The 9,216-nt window shown below is 48.4% G+C and overlaps 1 non-coding gene across 1 annotated transcript; it reads left to right on the forward strand.

Annotated features, from left to right (window-relative positions):
- The first annotated feature begins 2,277 nt into the window (after positions 1 to 2,277).
- Positions 2,278 to 2,350, forward strand: TRNAA-AGC (transfer RNA alanine (anticodon AGC)). Its single transcript has one exon. It is a non-coding gene; the product is annotated as a tRNA-Ala (tRNA).
- Positions 2,351 to 9,216: the final 6,866 nt, after the last annotated feature.

Consider the following 9,216-nt stretch of genomic DNA (forward strand, 5'->3'; position numbering starts at 1 on the left):
CCCTGAACCCGGCTTGGAGGGGGTTAAGATATTATGTTCCTCGATCCAAGATTGTAGGCGCCCCAATAAAACTCAAGCAAACATTTTCTGCCCAACGTCTATAAGATTAATCGGGCGATAATTAACAGGCAAGAGCCGAGAGCCCATCTTATAAATCGGTATGATTTCGGCTCCCACCCAGGTGGTGGGAATTGCCATGCTTTGTAGTATGGCATTGAACAACGTAGTCAAATAGGGGGCCCAAATAGTGGGTTCAGATCGGAAGAGATCACCAGGGATCCTATCCAAACCTGCCGCTTTTGCAGGTAGGATCTTCCCTAGGGCATCAGTGGTTTCTCTTACCTTAATTGGAGGGGCGACATCCTGGGGTGGGCCCGAGGGCGTCAGGGCCCTAACCATTTTTTCTTCCCCTTCTATGTCACTTCTATAGAGCCCTCCAAACAGTTTAATCTATGTTGGGTTTTAGGGCCGATCTACCAGCCTGGGAATCAGTGTTTACTATGTTCCAAAAAGACCTCAGATCGTGAGTGGTTAATGCGTTTCTGAGATCTTCCCATATTTGAGCTTCCCAGTGTTGTTTGGCTTTAGTTATGGTTCTTTTGTATGCTGCCCTGACTTATTTAATTTTAATGTTATCCCTACTTTTAATAACAGTTATTAGTTCAGTTTTAGCAGCTCGGCAGTTAGTGTTGAACCATTTCTGTTTGGGCTTGTTTGGTGCTTTTGTTTTTTAGGTCTCGCTGAGCACAGCGCATGGGCGCTGGCTCGGAGAGACATTTTGTATGTGGGCTTTTCAAAGTGCTGCTGGCTGGCCTAACACTTGCGTTCACGCGACCGTGCACACGCGCAGCCGGCCGCCAGCAGCACTTTGAAAACTCGTGCGTCATCGCGATTGCGATCACTTTCGCTTTCAGAGCGATCGCGATGACGTACGCGCACACATAACTCCCGCTTCTCCCCCTCCCCCACCCATACACATTAATCGTAACTACAGTCCTGCACATTCCTACATCACGTTGACGTTTTCTTCCGATGATCAGATTCTCCAGGCCCGTCCCGGATGCAACAGTGAAATGACATGCACGCTTTAATATGACAGTGATATACAGTGTGCACTTTCACTGCTGCACTTTCACTGCTGCACCCTTAGCCATCCATCTGCAGAATGCACCTCCCTGCTCTTTGAGTGAGTGAGGCACTGTCCATCCCAGCAGAGTGTGGATTTGTCTAACATCAAGGACTCCCTCACATTTCAGACTCCAGCGTCTCTGTCGCCTGAACTGTGATGTGGCGATCACCTCTGACTGCTGGGAAGGTGCCACACACGCTCGTGTAAACCTGAGCACAGTCTCTGCTAAAGCTGCTGCCTTCAGTACACGCGGCATCTAAAACTGCTGCAGCTTCTGTACAAGCTGTATTGCTTACAATAGAAAAAATACGTTTATTAATTCCGCATAAAAAAGAAATATAAAACACAAATTTATTGCGGAAAATTTTTCCTACTCTATGTCTTCTTAGAGGGACCCGCGTATTTAAAAACAAGACAGAGTGCCCCTATTCTTATAAATATGCTTCCCAGCGGAATAAATTATCATTCATTCACTCCACCAGAGTAATATGGGGGTGCAGGGTCAAACCAAGCCTTGGTTAGACACAGTCAACAGCCGCACTGATACATTTAAAGTAAGTGCAGGTATTATGAGAGATCAGGTGGCACGAGGCAAGTCATTATGATTTTAGTCCCCGTGAAAGCAGGGATACAGGGCAAACACGCCAATTAAAACCAAATATGAGCCGAAGAGGTAGTAAACAAGTGAATGTCGCCCACATACTCTCGTTTGCAGCGAGTCATTAGGCAATACAACTTGCAGAGCCTCTTTGGAGTGTCCTCGAAGTGTCATAATATTTACATAAAGCTGCAGCATTCACTCTCAATCTTTATACTTAGCACTTTTGATATCTGTTTTTCAGGGCAGACAATAGAATAGAAACAGCTTAGCATAAGGATACAAATCATATTTTTAAAACATCATCAACAAGAAAACTATCCGCAAAATCAATTAAAAAAGACACTAGAGCCGACTATGACTTTGGCGATGCAGCACCGGGCCAGCTCCTAGGAAGCTAAACAAACTTTATTGTGTTTCATTTGCAAGATACTTTTAACAGTTTTATTTAAACATATGTGGGGTGTAATTATGGTTTTTGTATTGAATAGTGTATACTGCGCAGTTTACACCACAACAGGAACTGGAAATAAAGAATCAGGCATCGGAAGGGGAATTAGCTCAAATGGTAGAGCGCTCGCTTAGCATGCGAGAGGTAGCGGGATCGATGCCCGCATTCTCCAAGTAGATATTTTACTCATTTAATTACCTTTATTTGTTTTTCAAATAGTGTCATGCTATTAAGCGCTCATTTACTTGCCATTATTAAAATAAGAACATTTTTTGTAATTTTTACGTTACATTTGCCAAAACCAACCGTGGGTGTTTGGAAAATGGTTCATTTGGTTATGTTATACGTTGCGTGAAAAGAGGAAAAACGTTTACGGGGACTAGTATGCGCTTCTCACGAGTTAAAACCGGAGGGGGACGATGGGGTGCGGGTGCCTGTTTGTAAGCTACGTCTCGTGGTATTATGGGAGGTTGGGGTGTCACACCATATGCATGTACGTATTGGGGCAAGGAAGGGTAATTGGAGTAATGACGTTGTCTTAAGTAACTGACAGTTTATTTTCTGTATGCACTATTCAAACGTTGGCCTGTGCTATTGCCTCCTCTATTGAGGACATTTTGGTTTCAATATGTTTATTGGATTGCTGTGCGTCTCGGCTCAACAAATCCTGTTTGTATTTCACTCCCGCCAGTTTGTTTCCATTTGAAGACATTGCAGCTGCACTGAGCTCCATTGAGTTCCACGCAGGCTGCAGCACTGCATAGATCATTCAGGGTTTGAAGAGTATACCTTTTACGGACATGGAGATCATTCAAGGGGCACACAAGTCAGATCATGGTCGTAATTTATTCTGCATGTATTGAAGGAGCTCTACAACAAGCCCACGGGACTGACATACAATGCAAAACTGTAATCTGCAATGTTACACGCTATGCTTTGTAGCAGACACATTTACACTCTGGGCTCTGTTCTGGTTATCCAGACATGTGACCAATGATTTCATTCAGTTTTCTCTAGCCAGTGTATTGACCACCGGAGTTATCTTAACACTGCGGTACCCTTAAACCTGTTGAATATCCATAGTTCTCTTTCAGAGGTCGATGATCCAGTCCTTCTTCTGTAAGAAATTAATTGCGCGACGGTCTGCTTCCTTGATGCCAATTTCTTTTGGTGTGAGTTTGTCAAAAGCAATAATAATAGGATGGCTCAGTTGGTCATGCCCATTTTCTACTGTCACCCACACTTCTCGTTTTAGGGGGTTCCCGAAAGTAACTTTTTTACACTCAGTACTACGTATTGAACGACCTGAGTACTTTTCACATTTAATTTTCAAAAAATGTAACATAAAAAAATATATAGATAAACGATCCTTATTGTAATAAAATGAACAAAAAGAATACGGCTTGGCGTGAGGCATGTCGAAAAACAATAAAGGTAATGACAAAAGTAACAAGCATTTGCAATGCAATAGGTCTCGCATTTACGCGAGTTTGAGCTATTGACATTGCAAATAATAATACTTTTCATTTTTGTTTTTCTTTTAAAAACATAAATAAAAGGCATTGTTATTTACAATGCCAATAGCTGAAACTCTCGTAACTGCGAGACCTATTGCATTGTTTTATTTGGTAGAAAAAAGTCGCCAGCATACCACCCAGATCAAGGTGGTTTTGTGAGATCTTTAAGTGGATGTTTGAAGCTCAGATGCCCTCTGTTAGTTGGGAAGTGGTTAAAAGATAAGGGACTACTTGATGGTATAGTTTGGCCAATTTGTCTTGTGATTGGGAGATTGCGGCCCAACGTACTCTTCTCCCTCCGTTGCATTGTATCAAACTTTGAGGTGGTGTTTGGGGATTGTCCTGTGCCATAGTTTTATATGGCGAAACAATTTCTAAAACAAGGGCGTCATGGTCGCTGTCATGTCGCGGGCTAATTTTAAAATCTAACACCTTGTGCCAGGGCTGTAGGTCTAACATAATATAATCAATTATTGAGGTGTGGCCCGGTCTGTTGAAAGTATGGATCCCCGGGCTGTCGGATCTAGTACGACCGTTACATGCTCTAAGGGAAAAATGTAATTTTAGAGCTTGTATTTGGAGTGCTGGCGGGGTCCAAGTCCTTAAGGGTGGGATTTTAGGATCGGGAATGGACCAAAAATGGTCCTCTTCATCTGTTAGGCCACTTGACAAACCGTCCTGGGGCTCAAATTGGCAGTTGAAATCGCCACCAATGATTACTCCGCAGTTTGGTGGAATTGTTGGGAGGAACGTATTAAGCTGGTCAAGAGTACTAGACTCTTGACCCCAGGGCATCGGGCGTGAGTATAGGTTTATGAGCATGATGCTTTGTTTTTCCTGGAATGTTAAAAGTACACAAAGGTTATCGCGAGAGGAACTCTCAATGAGTTTAGCCTCACAGCCTATGTGGACTCCCACCCATGTGGACAAACCACCTGAGGGTCTACCTCTCCCCGCGTTGGTCGCTAGGATGTTAAAGGCAGCATACCCCTGCCTGTTCAGTTCGTCCCTGGACCATGTTTCCTGGAACATGCAGATTTTGTGATGTTCAATAAAGAGTCACCAATCGGGGTTCCCCAATTTAGATGTTAATCCTGCTATGTTCCAGGAAAGTATTTTCATGCTCGAGGTGTGCCCTGTGGCATCGTGTGTAGGATGGTTGTGCTGTCTACACTAAGCTCTTTGTGCAGAATATTTGATTGTTTTATGTATTTGTTGTTTGTATCAAAATAATTGTCTTACATATGTAGTCTTTGTAAGTGAATTGAATATCTATCATGAATATCAAGTTGGTCATGAAACCACAAAAATAAAAATGAAATATTAAAATAAAAATATAAATCTTCAATGGTTTAAATTACATTATTGTATTGAGAGAGAAATTTTTTTTTTGTACCTCTGAAGTTGCCACGTTTTGTGTAATTTTATCTTTGCACTTAGCCTGGTGCAACCGTCACTCTTTATATACACAGTTTTTTTTTTTTTTTTTTTAAACTTTTTTTTATTTAGTTTTGAAAAACATAACAATGCGAGAATATCGGCTGTGCAGATTTTTAGGAACAAGTGCGGAGATACATCATTACACTCCCCCCTCATATACAAACAGCAGTTCAACATCATGGCAGCAGACCATAGAAAGACCCCCCATCCAGAGCCCACCCTTCTCATCCGCCCGTGTCCACCAAAGGGGAATGACGCAGTCAGGACACACCAACCATGTGCAGCGGGCACCCCCATCTTCGGCTCAGCTCCCCCAATGCAGCCCGCCCCGAGAGCGCACATCCCCCCATTACCCAACAGGGAGGACTACCTGAGCTACCCCACTCCCGTAGGCACTATTCCGGAACTGGCTCGCGGAGGGGAAGAGCTCGGGAGGTTAGCGATATAGGTCTTGTAGGGGCCCCAGATATCCCTGGGACGCGCCACTGCAGGGAGGAGACTGGCGTAGATCTCGCTATTTGTACTGCAATAAGCCATAGACGTGAGCCATGTCTCGGCCGTGGGGGCCGTTCTACCGCCCCAATGTTTTGCCACCTCACGCTTGGTGAGTAGCAGGCCCAGGGAGGCTAGCCTGCGGACGTTCTTGGGGAAGTTCACTGTGTAGCCCAATAACGCAACCTCCGGAGTGGGAACCAGCGTGAGCTCCAACATAACGCCAAGGATCTCATGTATCTGCGTCCAGTATGATTGCAGTCTGGGGCACGTCCAGGACAGGTGTGCAAAGTCAGCGTGTGGTGCAGCGCATTTCCAACATGTGTGCGGGCGCGCAGGGTCAATGGCGTGGAGCCTAGCTGGGGTCATGTAGCAGCGGCGAAGAAATTTATAATGGAGGAGCTTATGTCGACTATTGAGCGATATCGCGTTAGTGACTTTGCAACAAGCGGTCCATTGGTCATCTGTGATCGGCCTACCCAAATCTGCCTCCCAGGCCGCTCTCAATCGGCCATCCTCACATGGAACCAGCGCCGCGCATGCCTTATAAAGCTTTGATACCATATGGGCACCCGAGTCCTTGTCAATGAGGAGAGTTAGAGGCTCGAAGGATGCTGGCTCGAGGGGGAATCCCGCAATGTCTGAACGAGCCGCACAATAAAGCCGGCGCAGGACAAATTTGTCCATGAACGTGGCCTCACTGAAGCGCTCCTCCTCCGAGACCGAAAATATGTGGCCCCCAGGGTAGAGGTCCCCGATCTTAGTAAGGTGAAACTTGGTCAAAGTACGCTGAACCAGCGCCTCCCCCGTGCCAGACAGCAATCCGGGGTTGGGAAGTGGAAGAGAAGAGGAGTAGAGGAGAGGGTGGGCTAGATAGCGAGTAAGACGATGCCACGCCCAGCTTGTGGTGGACACCGTTTGAATATCAACTGGGTCCCGGGGAACCCCCTTTGGCAACACAGCCGCTAAACGGCCCGGGAGAACAAAATCCGCCTCGGGACGCAGGAACGGAATACGAGCGTCAGGGTGGTACCAGGCATAGGCGTGCGCACATTGCGCAACCAGATAGTACAAATACAGATCCGGTACCCCGAGGCTGCCCCTATCAGGAGGGAGCGTGAGGGTCCTCCAACCGATCCGGGGGTGCTTCCCGCCCCATACCAGCCTGAGCAGCTGGGATCGCAGCGTGGAGAAGAAGGCCCGGGTGATAGGGACAGGAATATTATTGAAGAGGTATAAAAATCTAGGGAGAACTATCATTTTTATGATTGCAATTCTGGCCGACATGGACAGTGGGAGCCTCAACCATCCCTCCACCTGTGTCTCCAGCCTGTCCAAAGCGCGGCCATAGTTGAGGCGGATAAGTTCGTCAGTGTTAAGATGGATCTGTATGCCCAGGTACCGAACCGAGTCAGAGCACCACTCCAACGGGTACTCGCACTGCCATGGGGAGGTGCTGCTGGTTAATGGGAAGATTACGGACTTATGCCAGTTGATGCCCAGCCCGGAGTGTGCGCCGAAACGAAGGATCTCCCGTATCAGGGGGGCTAGGTTGACCTGCGGTTCTCTTACATACAGTATGGTGTCATCTGCGTAGAGGGACGCAAGCAAGGGACCCGTCCGGAACTGGAGACCCCTGTGGAGATGGCGCTCCTGGAAATGTCGGATCAAGGGGTCCATGGCCAAAATGAACAGTAGCGGTGAGAGTGGACAGCCCTGCCGCGTACCACGCGTTAAAGAGAAGGGACCGGACAGCGTGCCATTGATACGCAATCGGGCCGTGGGGCGGCTATACAAAAGCCTCGTGGTAGCAAGGAAGTTCTCCGGCATGCCCATACGTTGCATGACGGAGAGAAAGAAAGGCCATTCTAGAGTGTCGAAGGCCTTCTCGGTATCCAGGAGGACCGCCGCCGCAGGCGTGGCAGGGTTAATTCTATGTAGGACCGTGAAAAGCGTTCGCAGATTTAAAGACGTAGAGCGACGCGGGACAAAGCCCGATTGGACGGGCGAAATGATAAATTCCATCAATTGAGAGAGCCTGTTGGCCACTATCTTTGCCAGGATCTTGTAGTCAAAGTTTAAAAGGGAGAGGGGCCGATAGGAACTACACAACGTCGGGTCCTTGTTTGGTTTTGGAAGTAGGACTATTACCGCCTCGCTGAGGGTAGCCGGAAGGGAGCCGCGCTCCAAAGCCTCCGCATACACTTCTATCAGTTGTGGCGCCAGCTGATCAGAGAAAGCCTTATAAAAATCCCCGGAGAAGCCATCGAGGCCGGGGGCTGTGGACCCGCGAAGCACCTTAATCGCCCCGCGCACCTCCGCCACAGTTATAGGCTCCGCCATGAACTCCTGCATGCCCTTATCGAGGAACACAAGTGCGATTTCCGACAAGTAGGCCGCACGAGAGGCTGGGGATTCCCCCAGCTTGGTCTTGTATAGCTCGGAGAAGTAGGTCAGGAATTCGTCTCTGATCTCTGTGGGAGTTGTGCGGAGCGAGCCATCCACGCCCCTCACCTCAACTATCAAGGACTTACCATACGGAGGCCTCAAAGCCTGAGCCAGTGTGCGTCCCGGCCTGTCTCCCTCACCATATCTACGCGCCGTCTGGTACTTCCCAAGATACAGAATCTCCCTGTCCGTAGCCTCCCGGAAGTCAGTCAGGAGGCGAAGCCGCCTAGCGGACACGTCCCCAGCCCGCCCACGCTGCGCCTCAGCATCAATCAACTCTAGCTGTGCCTCCAGTTGCTTAATGGTTCGCGCAGCGCCTTCAGGACCCCAGAGTGCTTGGCTATGCAAATCCCCCTGATGTAGGCCTTAAACCCCTCCCAGAGCGCGGCCTGAGAGTCTACAGATCCTGCATTAATCGTGAAGTAGTCCTCTATCGCTTCGGAAATCTCGTGGACAAATAAGTCATCCAGCAGCGCTCTCCCAGGGAATCGCCACTGTCGCTCAAAACCCTCGGGGCGCGGGACATCCAAGCGGAGCGACACAGGGGAGTGGTCTGAGTACGTTCTAGGGAGAGTGAGGAGCCCACCAAACCAGGGGGACAGGCCCGGGGACAGCAGCCAATAGTCAATTCTGGTCCAAGTGTTGTGTTGCCCCGAGAAATGTGTGTAGTCAGTGGTGTTTGGGTTGCGCCTGCGCCAAATATCTACTAGGGAGAACTGGTGACAAAGGTCCAAAAGAGCGCGCCGCGCCCTGGGCTTGGAAGGAGCAGCCCCAGATGTGCCATCCAAATCAGCATCTAGCAATAAGTTAAAGTCGCCGCCAAGAATGAGGCCCGCTGGTTCAAGCGTCGCAAGCTGGGCAGTCAGCGCATGAAAAAATTCCGGGGAATCAGTGTTAGGGGCATACACACAAACCAGGATGATCGCGTGACCCATCAACACCCCTCGTACTATGCAGAAGCGACCCTCCGGATCCCCCCGGAACAGCTGGCAATGAAACGGGACTCTCTTGTGAATCAGCACCGCGGTGCCTCGGGCGTAATTGCTAAAATTGGAGAAGTATCTATGGGCGCCCCAGGAAGCTGCAAAGCGAGCGGGAACAGAGGTGTGTAAATGCGTTTCTTGCAGGAAGGCAATGTCGA

This window comes from Triturus cristatus, chromosome 12 (assembly GCF_964204655.1).
Source record: "Triturus cristatus chromosome 12, aTriCri1.1, whole genome shotgun sequence".
NCBI lineage: Eukaryota > Metazoa > Chordata > Amphibia > Caudata > Salamandridae > Triturus > Triturus cristatus.